Source organism: Oncorhynchus mykiss, chromosome 3 (assembly GCF_057628025.1).
Source record: "Oncorhynchus mykiss isolate SJ-2025 chromosome 3, ASM5762802v1, whole genome shotgun sequence".
Classification (NCBI taxonomy): domain Eukaryota; kingdom Metazoa; phylum Chordata; class Actinopteri; order Salmoniformes; family Salmonidae; genus Oncorhynchus; species Oncorhynchus mykiss.
In genome coordinates, this window is record NC_143024.1 from 40,212,642 (window position 1) to 40,231,281 (window position 18,640).

At 41.4% G+C, this 18,640-nt stretch overlaps 1 pseudogene across 1 annotated transcript; it reads right to left on the bottom strand.

The window, feature by feature from the left end:
• Positions 1-12,327: 12,327 nt before the first annotated feature.
• Positions 12,328-16,802, bottom strand: LOC110517244 (putative U3 small nucleolar RNA-associated protein 11; annotated as a pseudogene). The gene is made up of 9 exons (XR_016494961.1): positions 16,630-16,802; positions 16,364-16,425; positions 15,737-15,840; positions 15,258-15,355; positions 14,848-14,967; positions 14,228-14,316; positions 13,285-13,339; positions 12,952-13,046; positions 12,328-12,549 (listed from the first exon to the last, which is right to left on the bottom strand). The product of XR_016494961.1 is annotated as a putative U3 small nucleolar RNA-associated protein 11 (transcript).
• Between the last annotated feature and the right edge of the window lie 1,838 nt (positions 16,803-18,640).

Genomic DNA, 18,640 nt, shown 5'->3' on the forward strand with positions numbered 1-18,640 from the left:
GTGTAAAACAAGATGCATGTTGTGGAATATTTGTTATTCTGTGCAGGCTTCCCTTCTTTTCACTGTCAATTAAATTAATATTGTGGAATAACTACAATGTTGTTGATCCATCCTCAGTTCTCTCCTATCACAGCCATTAATCTGTAACTGTTTAAAAGTCACCATTGGCCTCATTTTGAAATCCCTGAGCGGTGTTCTTTCTCTCCAGCAACTGAGTTAGGAAGGACACCTGTAATTTTGTAGTGACTGGGTGTATTGATACACCATCCAAAGTGGAATTAAAAACATAATGCTCAAAGGGATAGGCAATGTCTGCTTTTTTTTTTTTTTTTTACACCCATCTACCAATAGGTGCCCTTCTTTAATGAGGCGTCGGAAAATCTTTGTGGTTGAATCTGTGTTTGAAATTCTCTGCTCGAGTGAGGGACCTTACAGATCATTATATGTGTGGGGGTACAGAGATCAGGTAGAAATTCAAAAATGGATGTTACTATGCGAGTCCACGCAACTTATTATGTGACTTGTTATGCAAATGTTTACTCCTATTTAGGGTTGCCATAACAAAGGGGTTGAATACTTATTGACTCAATTCATTTCCCCTCTAAATGTTTTATTAATTTGTGAAATGTAAAAAAAAACACAACTCCAATTTGACATTATGGGGTATATTGAGTGTAAGTCAGTGACAAAGGGTCTACATTAAATCCTTTTAAATTCAGGCTGTAAAACAACAAAATGTGGAAAAAGTGTGTGAATACTTTCTGAAGGCACTGTAGGCTCTGGACATTGACTAGCTAGGTTCACAATGTAAACAGCAACTTGTGAAATTAGAGGATGATTTAGTACAACCACTAGAAACATTTGAATGAATATTTACAAAAAACTGTAACAAAGCTATTGTACTTACGCATAAATCAATGAATATGGTACAGTAGAGTAAGATATAAAATAGAATAAAGAGTCTCTTCCCCTCTGCTTTCAAAACAACATGCTCTGTGTAGCAGGTAGAATGTCACATTGACACGAAACTGATGGCAAAGCAACGCTTACACGGAACCCAAACCGGCTGCGCGAGTGCCCTATTGTGCAGAAATGTATTTTGCCCCCCCACACCAAACACGATCATGACACGCAGGTTAAAATATCAAAACAAACTCTGAACTAATGACATTAATTTGGGAACAGGTCAAAAATCATTAAACATGTATGGAAATTTATCTAGTTAGCTTGCACTTGCTAGCTAATGTTAATTTGTCCTATTTAGTTAGCTTGCTGTTGTTAGCTAATTTGTCCTGGGATATAAACATTGAGTTGTAATTTTACCTGAAATGCACAAGGACCTCTACTCCGACAAAAAACGTCCAACCGAATCGTTTCTAGTCATCTCTCCTCCTTCCAGGCTTTTTCATCGTTTAATTGATATGGTGATTGCATCTAAACTTTCATTGTATTACCACAACTACCAGCAAACAGTTCGTCTTTCAGTCACCCACGTGGGTATAACCAATGAGGAGATGGCACATGGGTACCTGCTTCTATAAACTAATGAGGAGATGGGAGAGGCAGGACTTTCAGCGCGATCTGCGTCAGAAATAGGAATGAGTTCTATTTTAGCCCTTGGTGTCGCAGACGCTCGTTGGCGCGCGCGAGCAGTGTGGGTGCAATAATTGAATAACATGGATTTCTAAATTTAATTTGCGACGCGACGTGTCCGGTCTGGTCAGCATGTTATAGTGGAGCTGAAGTGTAAAGGGGCAATTCATTTTTCACACAGGGGATTTGGGTGTTGCATAACTTTGTTAATGAAATAAATAAAATCATTATTAACATTGTGTTATTTATTCACTCAGGTTCCCTTTCTCTAATATTTGGTTTTGGTTGAAGATCTGAACATTCAGTGTCCAAATTATGCAAAAAAAGAGAAAATCAGAAAAGAGAAACTTTTCACAGGTATAAAATGGCAGCTATAAAAACTGGACCAGTCAAACTTTTGGACACACCTACAGTGCCTACAGTGCCTAGTATTCATCCCCCTTCACGTTTTTCCTATTTTGTTGTATTACAACCTGTAATTTAAATTGATTTTTATTTGGATTTCATGTAATGGACATACACAAAATAGTCAAAATGGTTTAAACTTGTTTAAAAAATGTTTAAAAAAAATTAAAAACAGAAAAGTGATGAGTGCATATATATTCACCCCCTTTGCTATGAAGCCCCTAAATAAGATCTGATGCAACTAATTACCTTCAGAGGTCACATAATTAGTTAAATTAAGTCCACCTGTGTGCAATCTAAGTGTCACATGAGCTCAGTATAATTAATATATATACACTGCTCAAAAAAATAAAGGGAACACTAAAATAACACATCCTAGATCTGAATGAATGAAATATTCTTATTAAATACTTTTTTCTTTACATAGTTGAATGTGCTGACGACAAAATCACAAAATTATCAATTTATCAACCCATGGAGTTCTGGATTTGGAGTCACACTCAAAATTAAAGTGGAAAACCACACTACAGGCTGATCCAACTTTGATATAATGTCCTTAAAACAAGTCAAAATGAGGCTCAGTAGTGTGAGTGGCCTCCACGTGCCTGTATAACCTCCCTACAATGCCTGGGCATGCTCCTGATGAGGTGGCGGATGGTCTCTTGAGGGATCTCCTCCCAGACCTGGACTAAAGCATCCGCCAACTCCTGGACAGTCTGTGGTGCAACGTGGCGTTGGTGGATGGAGCGAGACATGATGTCCCAGATGTGCTCAATTGGATTCAGGTCTGGGGAACGGGCGGGCCAGTCCATAGCATCAATGCCTTCCTCTTGCAGGAACTGCTGACACACAGCCACATGAGGTCTAGCATTGTCTTGCATTAGGAGGAACCCAGGGCCAACCGCACCAGCATATGGTCTCACAAGGGGTCTGAGGATCTCATCTCGGTACCTAATGGCAGTCAGGCTACCTCTGGCGAGCACATGGAGGGCTGTGCGGCCCCCCCAAAGAAATGCCACCCCACACCATGACTGACCCACCGCCAAACCGGTCATGCTGGAGGATGTTGCAGGCAGCAGAACGTTCTCCACGGCGTCTCCAGACTCTGTCACGTCTGTCATGTGCTCAGTGTGAACCTGCTTTCATCTGTGAAGAGCACAGGGCGCCAGTGACGAATTTGCCAATCTTGGTGTTCTCTGGCAAATGCCAAACGTCCTGCACAGTGTTGGGCTGTAAGCACAACCCCCACCTGTGGATGTCGGGCCCTCATACCACCCCCATGGAGTCTGTTTCTGACCGTTTGAGGAGACACATGCACATTTGTGGCCTGCTGGAGGTCATTTTGCAGGGCTCTGGCAGTGCTCCTCCTGCTCCTCCTTGCACAAAGGTGCAGGTAGCGGTCCTGCTGCTGGGTTGTTGCCCTCCTACGGCCTCCTCCACGTCTCCTGATGTACTGGCCTGTCTCCTGGTAGCGCCTCCATGCTCTGGACACTACACTGACAGATATAGCAAACCTTCTTGCCACAGCTCGCATTGATGTGCCATCCTGGATGAGCTGCACTACCTGAGCCACTTGTGTGGGTTGTAGACTACCACTAGAGTGAAAGCACCGCCAGCATTCAAAAGTGACCAAAACATCAGCCAGGAAGCATAGGAACTGAGAAGTGGTCTGTGGTCACCACCTGCAGAACCACTCCTTTATTGGGGGTGTCTTGCTAATTGCCTATAATTTCCACCTGTTGTCTATTCCATTTGCACAACAGCATGTGACATTTATTGTCAATCAGTGTTGCTTCCTAAGTGGACAGTTTGATTTCACAGAAGTGTGATTGACTTGGAGTTACATTGTGTCGTTTAAGTGTTCCCTTTTGAGCAGTGTATATACAGTGGGGAGAACAAGTATTTGATACACTGCTGATTTTGCAGGATTTTTATGTCATGCAATAAAATGCAAATTAATTACTTAAAAATCATACAATGTGATTTTCAGGATATTTGTTTTAGATTCCGTCTCTCACAGTTGAAGTGTACATATGATAAAAATTACAGACCTTCACATGCTTTGTAAGTAGGAAAACCAGCAAAATCGGCAGTGTATCAAATACTTGTTCTCCCCACTGTGTGTAATATATAATATATATGTAATATACAGTGCCTTGCGAAAGTATTCGGCCCCCTTGAACTTTGCGACCTTTTGCCACATTTCAGGCTTCAAACATAAAGATATAAAACTGTATTTTTTTGTGAAGAATCAACAACAAGTGGGACACAATCATGAAGTGGAACGACATTTATTGGATATTTCAAACTTTAACAAATCAAAAACTGAAAAATTGGGCGTGCAAAATTATTCAGTCCCCTTAAGTTAATACTTTGTAGCGCCACCTTTTGCTGCGATTACAGCTGTAAGTCGCTTGGGGTATGTCTCTATCAGTTTTGCACATCGAGAGACTGACATTTTTTCCCATTCCTCCTTGCAAAACAGCTCGAGCTCAGTGAGGTTGGATGGAGAGCATTTGTGAACAGCAGTTTTCAGTTCTTTCCACAGATTCTCGATTGGATTCAGGTCTGGACTTTGACTTGGCCATTCTAACAGCTGGATATGTTTATTTTTGAACCATTCCATTGTAGATTTTGCTTTATGTTTTGGATCATTGTCTTGTTGGAAGACAAATCTCCGTCCCAGTCTCAGGTCTTTTGCAGACTCCATCAGGTTTTCTTCCAGAATGGTCCTGTATTTGGCTCCATCCATCTTCCCATCAATTTTAACCATCTTCCCTGTCCCTGCTGAAGAAAAGCAGGCCCAAACCATGATGCTGCCACCACCATGTTTGACAGTGGGGATGGTGTGATCAGCTGTGTTGCTTTTACGCCAAACATAACGTTTTGCATTGTTGCCAAAAAGTTCAATTTTCGTTTCATCTGACCAGAGCACCTTCTTCCACATGTTTGGTGTGTCTCCCAGGTGGCTTGTGGCAAACTTTAAACAACACTTTTTATGGATATCTTTAAGAAATGGCTTTCTTCTTGCCACTCTTCCATAAAGGCCAGATTTGTGCAATATACGACTGATTGTTGTCCTATGGACAGAGTCTCCCACCTCAGCTGTAGATCTCTGCAGTTCATCCAGAGTGATCATGGGCCTCTTGGCTGCATCTCTGATCAGTCTTCTCCTTGTATGAGCTGAAAGTTTAGAGGGACGGCCAGGTCTTGGTAGATTTGCAGTGGTCTGATACTCCTTCCATTTCAATATTATCGCTTGCACAGTGCTCCTTGGGATGTTTAAAGCTTGGGAAATCTTTTTGTATCCAAATCCGGCTTTAAACTTCTTCACAACAGTATCTCGGACCTGCCTGGTGTGTTCCTTGTTCTTCATGATGCTCTCTGCGCTTTTAACGGACCTCTGAGACTATCACAGTGCAGGTGCATTTATACGGAGACTTGATTACACACAGGTGGATTGTATTTATCATCATTAGTCATTTAGGTCAACATTGGATCATTCAGAGATCCTCACTGAACTTCTGGAGAGAGTTTGCTGCACTGAAAGTAAAGGGGCTGAATAATTTTGCACGCCCAATTTTTCAGTTTTTGATTTGTTAAAAAAGTTTGAAATATCTAATAAATGTCGTTCCACTTCATGATTGTGTCCCACTTGTTGTTGATTCTTCACAAAAAAATACAGTTTTATATCTTTATGTTTGAAGCCTGAAATGTGGCAAAAGCTCGCAAAGTTCAAGGGGGCTGAATACTTTCGCAAGGCACTGTATACACACACACACACCTGTTCTGAAAGTCCCCAGAGTCTGCAACATCACCAAGCAAGGGGCACCATGAAGACCAAGGAGCTCTCCAAACAGGTCAGGGACAAAGTTGTGGAGAAGTACAGATCAGGGTCGGGTTATAAAAAAATATCCAAAACTTTGAACATCCCACGGAGCACCATTAAATCCATTATTTAAAAAATTTAAAGAATATGGCACCACAAAAAACCTGCCAAGAGAGGGCCGCCCACCAAAACTCACACACCAGGCAAGGAGGGCATTGATCAGAAAGATAACAAAGAAACCAAAGACAACCCTGAAGGAGCTGCAAAGCTCCACAGCAGAGATTGGAGTATCTGTCCATAGGACCACTTTAAGCTTTAAGCTTTAAGCACTTTAAGTACACTCCACAGAGCTGGGCTTTACGGAAGAGTGGCCAGATGAAAGCCATTGCTTAAAGAAAAAAATAAGCAAACACATTTGGTGTTTGCCAAAAGGCATGTGGGAGACTCCCCAAACATATGGAAGAAGGTACTCTGGTCAGATGAGACTAAAATTGAGCTTTTTGGCCATCAAGGAAAACGCTATGTCTGGCTCAAAGCCAACACCTCACATCACCCCGAGAACACACCATGTTTTTTTTTTCATCGGCAGGGACTGGGAAACTGGTCAGAATTGAAGGAATGATGGATGCCGCTAAATACAGGGAAATTCTTGAGGGAAACCGGTTTCAGTCTTCCAGAGATTTGAGACTGGGACACAGGTTCACCTTCCAGCAGGACAATGACCCTAAGCATACTGCTAAGGCAACACTCGAGTGGTTTAAGGGGAACATTTAAATGTCTTGGAATGGCCTAGTCAAAGACAAAATATATTTTATATTTGAGATTCTTCAAAGTAGCCACCCTTTGCCTTGATAACAGCTTTGCACTCTTGGCATTCTCTCAACCAACTTCCCCTGGAATGCTTTTCCAACAGTCTTGAAGGAGATCCCACATATGCTGAGCACTTGTTGGCTGCTTTTCCTTCACTCCAACTCATTTCAAACCATCTCAATTGGGTTGAGGTCGGGTGATTGTGGAGGCCAGGTCATCTAATGCAGTACTCCATCACTCTCCTTCTTGGTCAAATAGCCCTTACACAAGCCTGGAGGTATGTTGGCTCATTGTCATTTGTTTTTCAATATGGACAGTCCCACTAAGTGCAAACCAGATGGGATGGCATATTGCTGCAGAATGTTGTGGTAGCCATGCTGGTTAAGTGTGCCTTGAATTCTAAATAAATAACTCACAGTGTCACCAGCAAAGCACCCCCACACATGCGGAGATCATCCGTTCACCTACTCTACATCTCAAAAAGAGACGGCGGTTGGAACCAAAAATCTAAAATTTGGATTTCCACCGGTCTAATATCCATTGCTTGTGTTTCTTGGCCCAAGCAAGTCTCTTCTTCTTATTGGTGTATTTTAGTAGTGGTTTCTTTGCATCAATTCAACCATGAAGGCCTGGTTCCCGCAGTCTCCTCTGAACAGTTGATGTTAAGATGTGTCTGTTACTTGAACTCTGAAGCATTTATTTCAGTTGAGGCTGGTAACTCTAATGAACTTATCCTCTGCAGCAGAGGTAACTCTGGGTTTTCCATTCCTGTGGCGGTCCTCCTGAGAGCCAGTTTCATCATAACGCTTGATTGTTTTTATGACTGCACTTGAATAAACTTGACTGACCGTATTGACTGACCTTCATGTCTTAAAGTAATGATGGACTGTAATTTCTCTTAGCCTATTTGATCTGTTCTTGCCATAATATGGACTTGGGTCTTTTTCCAAATAGGGCTATCTTCTGTATACCACCCCTACCTTGTCACAACACAACTGATTGACTTAAACGCATTAAGGAAAGAAATTCCACAAGTTAACAAGGATCACCTGTTAATTGAAATGCATTCCACCTCATGAAGCTGGTTGAGAGAATGTCGTGTGCAAAGCTGTCATCAAGGTTGGAAGAAACTACTTTGGCTACTTTGAAGAAACTAAAATATATTTTGATTTGTTTAACAGTTTTTGGTTACTACATGATTCCATGTGTGTTATTTCAGAGTTAAGTCATCACTATTATTCTATAATGTAGTAAACTTTAAAAAATAAAGAAAAACCCTGGAATGAGTAAGTGTGTCCAAGCTTTCGACTGGTACTGTATATCAATGACAATTCGGATTAGTCTTATGTTATGTAGATCATAATTGGTCTTTAAACAATGCAAAGAAAATGCTAACTACACTAGAATGTTCTTGAATTGAGCAGTCCTGAGCGGCGAGAGCAAGTTAAGCACAACTGTACTTACTTCAAATCGTCCATCTAGACCCTCTGCCAAAATAAAGGAAACACCAAAATAAAGTGTCTTAATAGGGCATTGGGATACCATGATCCAGAACAAATCTATCTCCGGAGAATATCAACTCCAAACACATTGGTTCACCGTTCCACGGGAGCGGACAGTACCATAATGTTCTGAATGATGGCCAAGTCTATCTCGCTTCCTATTCCACTGAACCGCTTAGGCGTAACAAAAACAAGTCCAACATTTATCGGAAACTGTTAAACTACCTGTTCACTACCCTCCTGCTCTCCGGGGATGTGCAACTCCATCCTGGGCCCAACGTCACCGAGCCAGCGATACGCACCGGAGTGGAAAGCGGTGGATGGCCTCGTCCACTGCTCGTCGCCGCTGTGGAAGTGGGTGAGTGCTATGGTCCCATGGTTTCTCTCGACTCACCCGGCTCCGGGATATATTTTGACTCTTCAAACATACCCAAGTCGCTATACGCGATCACAGACTCCAACCTTGACTTCCTCTGCCTCTCAGAGACACGGCGCCATAAAAACTCTCCATATTCTGCTTTGATTGTGCCTGGCTACAATGTTTACAGGAGACAGGATTGAAGGAAGAGGGGGTGTGATGATTTACATTAAAGAACATATCCAATGTAAACAAATTGAGTGGTCATGTGATAATGAACTAGAATTTATTGGCCTGAACATTACACTGTCTCCCCAAATGTATTTTACCCTTATTGGAATGTATAGGCCACCTTCCACCAAAAGTGTTTTTTTTGATCAGCTTAATAACATGCTTAGGGAATGTGACTTTGGGAAAGAGGTAATCTTAATGGGAGATTTTAACATTAATTATGAAGACAAGTTTTGTAGGAAAACCCTCAAACGGATCACTAATACCTTTGACCTTACACAGCTAGTTAAAGGGCCAACCAGGGTGACTTGTTGCTCTAAAACACAGATTGATTTGGTGTTCAGTAATAAACCAGAGAGTGACTAAATCATTCAATATGGTTACTGGGCTATCTGATCATAATCTGACACTTATAGCCAGAAAGCTGTCTAAGATCAGGTTTAACCTCTCTACTGTTAGAAAGCCGGATCAACTAAGAATACCTAAGAGTGAATTAAGCTATTTTGAAAACACAATTAAGGGAATTAACTGGAATGATCTCTTGTCCTATACAGACGTGGAAGCTGATAGTCAGGTTTTTCTATCCACAATCCAGACTACAATAAATGGTTTCCTAAAGAAAATCAAATCCAAACCTGGCCAAAAGAGCACTCTTCCTTGGCTAAATGGAGAAATCTGGAAATTGAGGAAAGAACGAGATTATGCTCTAAAATCCAAATTAGAGCATGACAGACGTAGGTTTACCATGTTGAGAAATAAGGTGATGAAAGAAATCAGACAGGCCAAGGCAAACTTTTTTATTAACATAAATTGGTGAAGCAAAGGGAAATTCTAAACTGATCTGGGAGAATCTAAAAAGATAACAGGGAAAGAGCATAGTAACACTGCAAAAAGACTAGAAATCATGGTGAATAACAATCTAACACAGGATGCAGTCGAAATAGCAATAGCCTTCAATTCCTACTTTATTGACTCTGTCAGGGTACTGACACAGAACCCCTCCACTGGTTTCTTGGGCTCAGTGCTAGGAAATGATACTCAACCTGCCTTCATCATAAGGGAGGTTTCTGAGTCAAAGGTGAACAAGGTGATTAGCTCACTAAAGCCAAAGATGTGTTTGGGCTGGACTCTACCTTTCTTAAAAACTACAAAGAGTCACTCATTGGCCCCATTACTAAGGTCACCAACACATCAATTGGTCTCGGGGTGTTTCCAAGGGTATGGAAGTCGGCCATAATAACGTCCATCTTTAAATCGGGCGACCCTGCTGACGTGAGTAACTACAGGCCCATTAGTATACTACCTGTGGTGTCAAAGGTTATTGAAAAGTGTGTAGCAGAACAACTGTTTGCCCACCTCAACAACAACCCCTTCACATTACACTCCATGCAGTTTAGCTTCAGCGCGAAACACTCCACAGAAACGGCCAACTGCTTTCTTCTGGAAAATGTGAAGTCCAAGATGGACAAAGGGGGCGTTGTTGGGGCTGTGCTTCTGGACCTAAGGAAGGCTTTTGATACTGTTAACTATGAGATTCTCATCACAAAATTGTCCAAGTTCAACTTTTCCCCTGATGCCTTGAGATGGATGAAATCATACCTTGAAGGCAGAACTCAGTGTGTCAGAGTGAGCAATGAGCTGTTGCCCACTCTTAGCTATGATGTGGGCATGCCCCAAGGGTCAATACTGGGGCCCCTCCTGTTCAGCCTGTACATCAATGATCTGCCTTCTGTCTGTACTGGGTCAGAAGTTCAAATGTATGCAGATGATACAGTGATATATGTGCATGGAAAGAGCAAACAAGCTGCACAAGAACTCACTACTGTAATTGGTCCAGGTTACAAAGTGGCTCAGTGACTCGTGTTTGCATCTCAATGTGAAAAAAAAACTGTTTGCATGTTCTTCACAAAGAGGGCAATAGATGCTACTGAGCCAGATGTCTACGTGTCAGGGGAGAAGTTCCAGGTGGTATCTGATTTTAAGTACCTTGGATTCATACTTGATTCCAACCTCTCTTTTAAAAAGCATGTGAAAAAGGTAATTCAAATAACCAAATTCAACCTAGCTAATTTCCGATTTATACGAAATTGTTTGACTACAGAGGTAGCAAAACTGTACTTCAAATCTATGATACTCCCCCACTTAACATACTGCTTGACTAGTTGGGACCAAGCTTGCTGTACAACATTAAGACCTATTCAGTCTGTCTACAAACAGGCTCTTAAAGTGCTTGATAGGACGCCCAATAGCCATCATCACTGTTACATCCTCAGAAAGCATGAGCTCCTGAGTTGGGTAAATCTTGTGCAATACACCGATGCATGTCTTGTATTCAAGATCCTAAATGGCCTGGCTCCCCTTCCACTTAGTATTTTTGTTAAACAGAAAACCCAAACATATGGCAGCAGATCCACAAGGTCCGCCATGAGAGGTGACTGTATAAGGAAAAGCACCTTTAGTAAATCCGTTTTCTCTGTGAGAGCTTCCCATGTCTGGAATACACTGTAATCAGACACACATAACTGCACCACATATCACACTTTCACAAAATGCTTGAATACATGGCTAAAGGTCAATCCGATTTGTGAATATGGTCTCTAGCTGTGTGTTGCCGCTTTCCCTGTCTGTAACTTGTGAGGCGTGGAAACACTGCTGCTTTTATGAATTTTGTCTTGCTGCTTTTTGTTCTATGTTGCTCTGTCTGTCTGCTATGTCTTGCTTGTCCTATGTTGCTATTGTCTATATTGTAATTGTTTTTAATAACCTGCCTAGGGACTGCGGTTGAAAATTAGCCGGCTGGCTAAAACTGGCACTTCTACTGAAACGTTGATTAATGTGTACTGTCCCTGTAAAAATAAAATCAACTCAAACAGCTTCAGTACACCCCGTCATAGATTCTACAAGAGCCTGGAATTCTATTGGAGGGATGTGACACCATTCTTCAACAAAAATTTCTATAATTTTGTGTTTTGGTGATGGTAGTGTAGAGCACCGTCTCAGGCGCCACTACAGAATCTCCCATAAGTGTTCAATTGGGTTGAGAACGGGTGACAGACGGCCATGGCATATGGGTTACATAGTGTTCATGTTCTTCAAACCATTCAGTGACCACTTGTGCATGGGGGCATTGTCATCCTATGGCCATGGTAGCCAAAATAATGCCCAGAATAATGGCATGCCAAGTATTTCTATACACAACCTTAAGAATGATAGTAGGTTAATTGCTTAAGAAAAATCAGGAACCACACCTGTGTGTAAGCACCAGCTTTCGATATACTTCGTATCCTTTATATTTACTCAAGTGTTTCCATTATTTTGGCAGTTACCTGTACATTGATGAAGTACACTAGTGCCATCTACTGGTAGTATAACTGAACAGCATGTGATTGATAAATGCTCAAATGAACCTATAAAAAAGACATTTGGCATAGACATATACAAGATTGAGGCTTAGAAATTGGTCTCAAAACAATTTATTCATAAAAAATCTAACTTATATCCTTTGATAAATATGTACAAAAACTCTGCATTGCTGCAACCATAGAGATCAATCTATGCCTCCAACAACAATTGAGAGGGTATTCCCTGACCATTTCACTAGTCCATATTCACATGAATTGCAATAGGAAAACCAAAGTTCACATTACTGTCCGATGGAGACCGACTGGTGATTGTATAACAGGCCACAGAACTGTCTGGTTGATGATGCGTTTCCTGTTCAAAGAGGTTTACCTTTCTCATCGCTTTCTCTTAGCTTCAAACTTGTAGACGGCAGAGGCATTGACCGTCTCTTTGCTCACCTTCACCTTCTCGTTCTTATCCTGGACAGAGAGGAGACACCATAGAGATGGTAATACTGTTGAACATTCTACTGTTTATAGTGTGTCATCGTATTCTGTGGGAGGCACACATAAGCACAACGAGGATCAAAGAAACCTCCTATATAGATAACAAGCAGGCTGTTCTTTCTAGAAGTAGATGCACCCTTTGGGACAGTGGATAGAATCAGATGAATTAGAACAGAACCCAATTGAAAAGCCTAGAATTAAGCACAACTTGTCCACCAGAGGGGGGAAATGTACATTTGGCTTTGCTAACATGTGACACGCCTAGAAAAAACCCATCAATACAATTATCATGGGGAAATCCATGTCTTCCCCAACCACCGTCTTAAGCATTACGACTCATTAAGCTTCTATGGCTTGTAGTCATCCCCTACTCACGTGTAAGTCTTTGCGGGTCTGGATCTTCTGACCAATGACAAACTTCTTCTCCCGGTCAATCCGCTGGGACAAGATATTATACTGGTGCTTCCTGTCTGGCCAACTTCTGCAGAGAGGAAAACAAACAAAAACATCAATACATGTAACAGAGAAATACACTGTAGAGAGTTGAATAACCACACAACATCATCATTTATGCTAACAAAAGCCTTAAATGAAAGACTGGAATGGTCTAAAATGTGCAAACTCTACCCACCCCGGTGCCCTGGGTGAGCTAAAAAACAAATGTACCCATTGCTGAGGAACAGTGTGGCGGTTAGGCTATACAGGGACAGTCCTGACTGACCTTTATACTGAGAGGCTCCACGGCGCCCTGGATGGTCTTGCTCTCCGGCGTATTGTAACGGTTTTGACTTGAGGTTATTTTTTTTATAGGGGTGCCAGGTAGGTTGTGCCTACCAGAGAAAACATTGGTTTCTCCTTTTAGTTTGGGAGGGAATGAGTCCCATCTGGTCCGTCAAGTCTACACCAATACAAAGGACTTATGTAAACGTCAGAAGGGAAATCAACTTTTCATAAACCCTTAAAACATTGAAAAGAACTTCAAAAACAACTATTCTTTTGCGTGGGTTGTATTAGCAACATCAATGGATTACACACACATAATAATATAACACAATGAGTTCTGGTTCCTCCAGAAATGTCCTGTACCTCGGGCCTAAAAAGAGTCCAGCCCGGTAAAGGAGTTCAGTGAACTCAAGTGACTTTTGTCACGCAATGTTTGTCCGTTCATTCCGTGTAGCGTAAACCCAGTATTAAATCATACAATCAATATAACAATTTTACCACAGAACTTTAAAGCGTCTCAGCTCTTACTAATTCCTCAACTACATCTAACTACATAAATCATCACCGTATACATCATATCAAAACAAATGAAATACCGTATACAAAAAAGGTGGTAGTCAGTCGGTCAGTCAGACAATCCAATCCGCCAACAGATCTCCAGCGGAGAAAGGCCACGAAGAATGGAGAGGAGTAGTCCACGGACGCAAAGAGTGGATCCGATCCTGGGTAAACTCTCTCAGGCTACAAAACACACGTTTAACAGCAACAAAACAACCGGAATAGAGAAGCTTCGGGAACACATCCTCAGTCACGTCTCCATCACAAACGCCACTTTTGCGCAGCTGATGCTGGCTATTTAATTGGGAATTAAAGGGAAAGCACCCTATTGGAAGGAGAAGCACTGAGACGGCTCAAAATAATTCAGGGCCGTCACAGTATGGAGGGTGGGCCAGTTGTACACTCTCTCCACCAGCTCAGGGGCTGTATCCAGGTGGCTGGCCAGGTCAAAGTCTGCTACTGTAGTGGAACACAAAACCAGGAGAAATCAGGGCTCTGTCAGTTTCAGATGGTCTTTAGAAACAGTCTTCAGTTAAAAGAAAGATTCACCCATTTTGAACGTTCTATCATATTTGTGCATCTCTGAGTGATGTTTTATCGATTCCCGGGGTCATTTCATGTTTTCATGTGTATCTGAGCTATTTGCCATTCAAGCAGGCAGAGATACAGCCGCTGGATCAGACATTTTTTCCTTTAACTATTCATAAAGCGTCTCAGATTGAGAGTGCTGATCTAGGATCAGTTTAGCTTTTTACATTGTAATGAATTACATTATATTACAAGGACAGGGGGACCTGATCATAGATCGTCTCTCCTATTCTTAGACGCTTTATGAATATGGGCCCTAATTCCTTGGTGTACAAGAATGTCTGTATGTATGACAAAAGTGGGAGTTAATGGCCTTCTGTATGACATATCCAATGCAATACTACCAAATAACACTGCGCAGTGTGTATATACTTTGGTGTTTGTATTAATGTATTCCTCTACCTTTTTGCTTCGCGCCCACGTAGAAGGCGTGCCCGTTTTTCTGTTTGCCGTCAGCATCCAGGAGATGGAGTTCCGATAACAACCCCTCAATTTTCTGAAGGCAATTCAAAACACTTAAGCCTGCACTTTCACCTATGTATACCACCATTGACAACTTCAGTGACTGAACTGAGTGAGTACAAGAAAGCAACAGTCTGCACGTTGCACCCCACAGGATAAATTGTTGTTCAATTGCTTTTCATAGGCTCTTAAAAGGTGCTGACTGGCATACATTCCCTCACAATTTCACACTGTACATATTCACAGCCCATTCATTTATCTATTCATACAGCTAAAAGGAAATTACATAAGGAACCGTTTATTCCAGTTTACAAGGCACCACAGTGAGCTCTTACCTTGCCCTCAGACACTCTTCATCTCCACGTATCTGATATCCTGCGTCCTCATCAACTTCCTCTTTATTCTCCTCCTCTGTTCCTTTAGCCTTATTCGACACATGCACTCCATCCTTTCAAAACACAAGAGGACCAGAGATGAGAGGGGATTTTATTATCAGACTGCAGAAATGGCACAACCATTAATATATCATGTTTTGGATGAAAGCAAGGATGAAATATGGACATGGTAAAACCTGAAATGATCATATATATAGGCTAGCTATTGTATTAGCCCGAGTGTCAGTCTGTTTGTGCCATCATGCCAACTGATTATCACACTTGACAATGAGCAATAGAGTTGGCAAGTGCACAAAAAGATCTGGGACCTGGCTACTCTTGTATAACCTGGTCCCAGACCTGTGCGGTCTTACTCCACTGTGTTTAGCTTGACAATGATCAGAGGAGTTGACAAGACAGCTCAGACCTGGGACCAGACCAACATGATGACTTACCTTAAGCTGAGAGCTGACCATCTTGAAATAGAACTCATCAGGGTTCTTGTCCAAGGCTTTTTTTACGCAAAGGAGCAAGGGTGTTCGGTTTCTTGTGGTAGTCACTGAAAATGTCCAAACAAAAGGGTATAAGCTCAGCAACCAAATCAAATCTGTACATGGACCACACATAGTTAGCTGTGTAGCACATGTGACAGTTCAGCAAAGGTGAATAAGGGGTGGGTATAATTTGTGGAACATTCCATCAGGAATCTGTTCCAAAAACGTAGTAAATAACAACGTTGCCAACAAGCAACACATATAAAGTAGTATAGCGGCCGAATAAGATTCCGGGTAAGGAGCGGGCTATTTCATTATTTTTTTCACTCACCACGTTTATTCCGAAAAATGTCTGTCCTCATTCTGGTAGCCTATGGACAAACATTAAGAATAAACTACGTGGTGAGTTGATGCCTATTCGGCAGCTAGTTAGCTAGATGAATTGATCGTGCTACTTTGTACGCGTTGTTTGTTAGCAACCTTGTACTTTACGAAGTTTTAGGAACAGATTCCTGTTGGAACATTCCACAAATTATACCCACCCGTGAATAAGTGTTAATAGAATATCCATGAATTAGATTGACTTACTCTGCACGAAGTTTGTAATCCTTTTTCTTTTCAAGATGTCCCAGATGTTTTCGAAAACCAGGCTGTGGCACAAAATGAAACAGATAAATTAGTTAACGTTAGTTATTACAGTAGGCAACAGGAACCAAATGCACAATGCCGTTAGCAACATAATGCTACATGTCAACAACCACCAATCACACCAGCTGAACAAACAACAATAACATTGCTTCCTGGAAAGCTAACGTAACAACTCATCCTTATTTTTTTTATTCTCTCATCCTTACCTGGGATCTTTCTTGTGATTTTTTTTGTTGGGACTTCAATGCCTTTCTAAACGATGACATATTGACATTTTTTTAAGTAAAAAAAAAATCAATCAATCAATAAATAAATAAATCAATCAACTGTCTGGCTAACTACAAAGCCAAGATGCAAATGCCTCAAAATTCTTCCTTGGTAAAACACGTGGGTATACAGGAAGCGCTACCTCACTTTTCACTTAAGAAAATTCGCTAGTTCTTCTCTCCGCCGGCTACCATATTTGGCACAAATCAAACCATTATGATATCATGGTGAGCTCTCTTGATGTTATGGTGGGTGAAATTAGTGATGACGAAATATTAATATGTTTAGAATTTCCGTTAGTGTCATTATTCATATCAACAAAATACACAACATCAAACTTTTGTTGACATTATCAGATGTGGTTGTTGCAATATTCGCAATTAAACAGCAGGTGACAATGTTGCACACATTTTGACAATTACCCAGGCACTCCTGCCCTGATGTTGAAGGTACTATGTGATAGGTATTTGGGTATGGTGATGAGTAAGTGTGACCTTTCTGGTGCTGAATGTCCTAACAGAGAAGATATAACGGACCCCTTGGTCCTAAGGCCTACATTCTAGAATTCAGCAGAATATGCACACTAAACTGAGGGGCTTAAAATATATACAGTATTATAATGCTATTATGCGTGTATATTGTTATTAATGTCAATTTTCAGGCTGAATTTAAAAAGTAGCTTTAACCTCCGTTGTTGTGAGGATAATCAAATAAAAATCAGTGATAAGACAACCAAATAAGCCATTCAGCCCAGTAAATCCTTAAAGATTTATTGTGTTGAAAGTTTTACATAAAATGTTTTACTGTGGCTTTAAAATATAAACTTTGGCAATCTTTCTTCAAGCAGACCAAGGCAGATGCCAACATCCTGCTACAGAGACACTAAGCACACAACACCACGTTAGCTTTATATGGACTTTTTAAGCATCCAACACTGGGATTGTCCTGTCTGGTCTGTTCTGTCTCATGCTGCACAATGCCAGGCTTGGAACAAGGAAGAGATCCATAACAAACCCAGATCACTGCACTAGTCAGTTTATATGTCTTGGCCGCAGTTTTGATGCTCCAAATTACTTTGGTCACTGTAATGAAGGCCTGCCTTTGCCAAAGAAGTTGTTTAACACTAACATATAATATGTTTGTGTTTTTCCAACATGAGTTCTTTATGTTTCCTGTTGGGGACCAGACCCCCATTATGGTTCATATCCAAGTTAATGGTTTCAAATAACCTCAGTGATAAACATCAGTGACAAATGCCTTTGTTGATGGACACCTGAGTGGATCTGTCTCCTCTCATTTTTACTCTCACATTCCCCTGGCCATGTTTCTGTTTATGATGTGGGAAACATGGGAAAATAGGTAATATACAGTACCAGTCAAAAGTTTGGCCACACCTACTCATTCAAGTGTTTTTCTTTATTTTTACTATTCCTACATTGTGGAATAATAGTACTGACATCTTTGCACACTCTTGGCATTCTCTCAACCAGCTTCATGAGGAATGCTTTTCCAACACTCTTGAAGGAGATCCCACATATGCTGAGCACTTGTTGGCTGCCTTTCCTTCACTCTGTGGTCCAACTCATCCCAAACAATTGGGTTGAGGTCGGGTGATTGTGGAGGCCAGGTAATCTGATGCAGCACCATCATTCTCCTTCTTGGTCAAGTAGTCCTTACACATCCTGGAGGTGTGTTGGGTCATTGTCCTGTTGAAAAACAAATGATAGTCCCACTAAGCTAAACCAGATGGGATGGCATATCGCTGCAGAATGCTGTGGTAACCATGCTGGTTAAGTGTGCCTTAAATTCTAAATAAATCACTGACAGTGTCACCAGCAAAGCACCCCCACACCATTGCACCTCCTCCTCCATGCATCACGGTGGGAACCACACATGCGGAGATCATCCGTTCACCTACTCTGCGTCTCACAAAGACACAGCGGTTGGAAC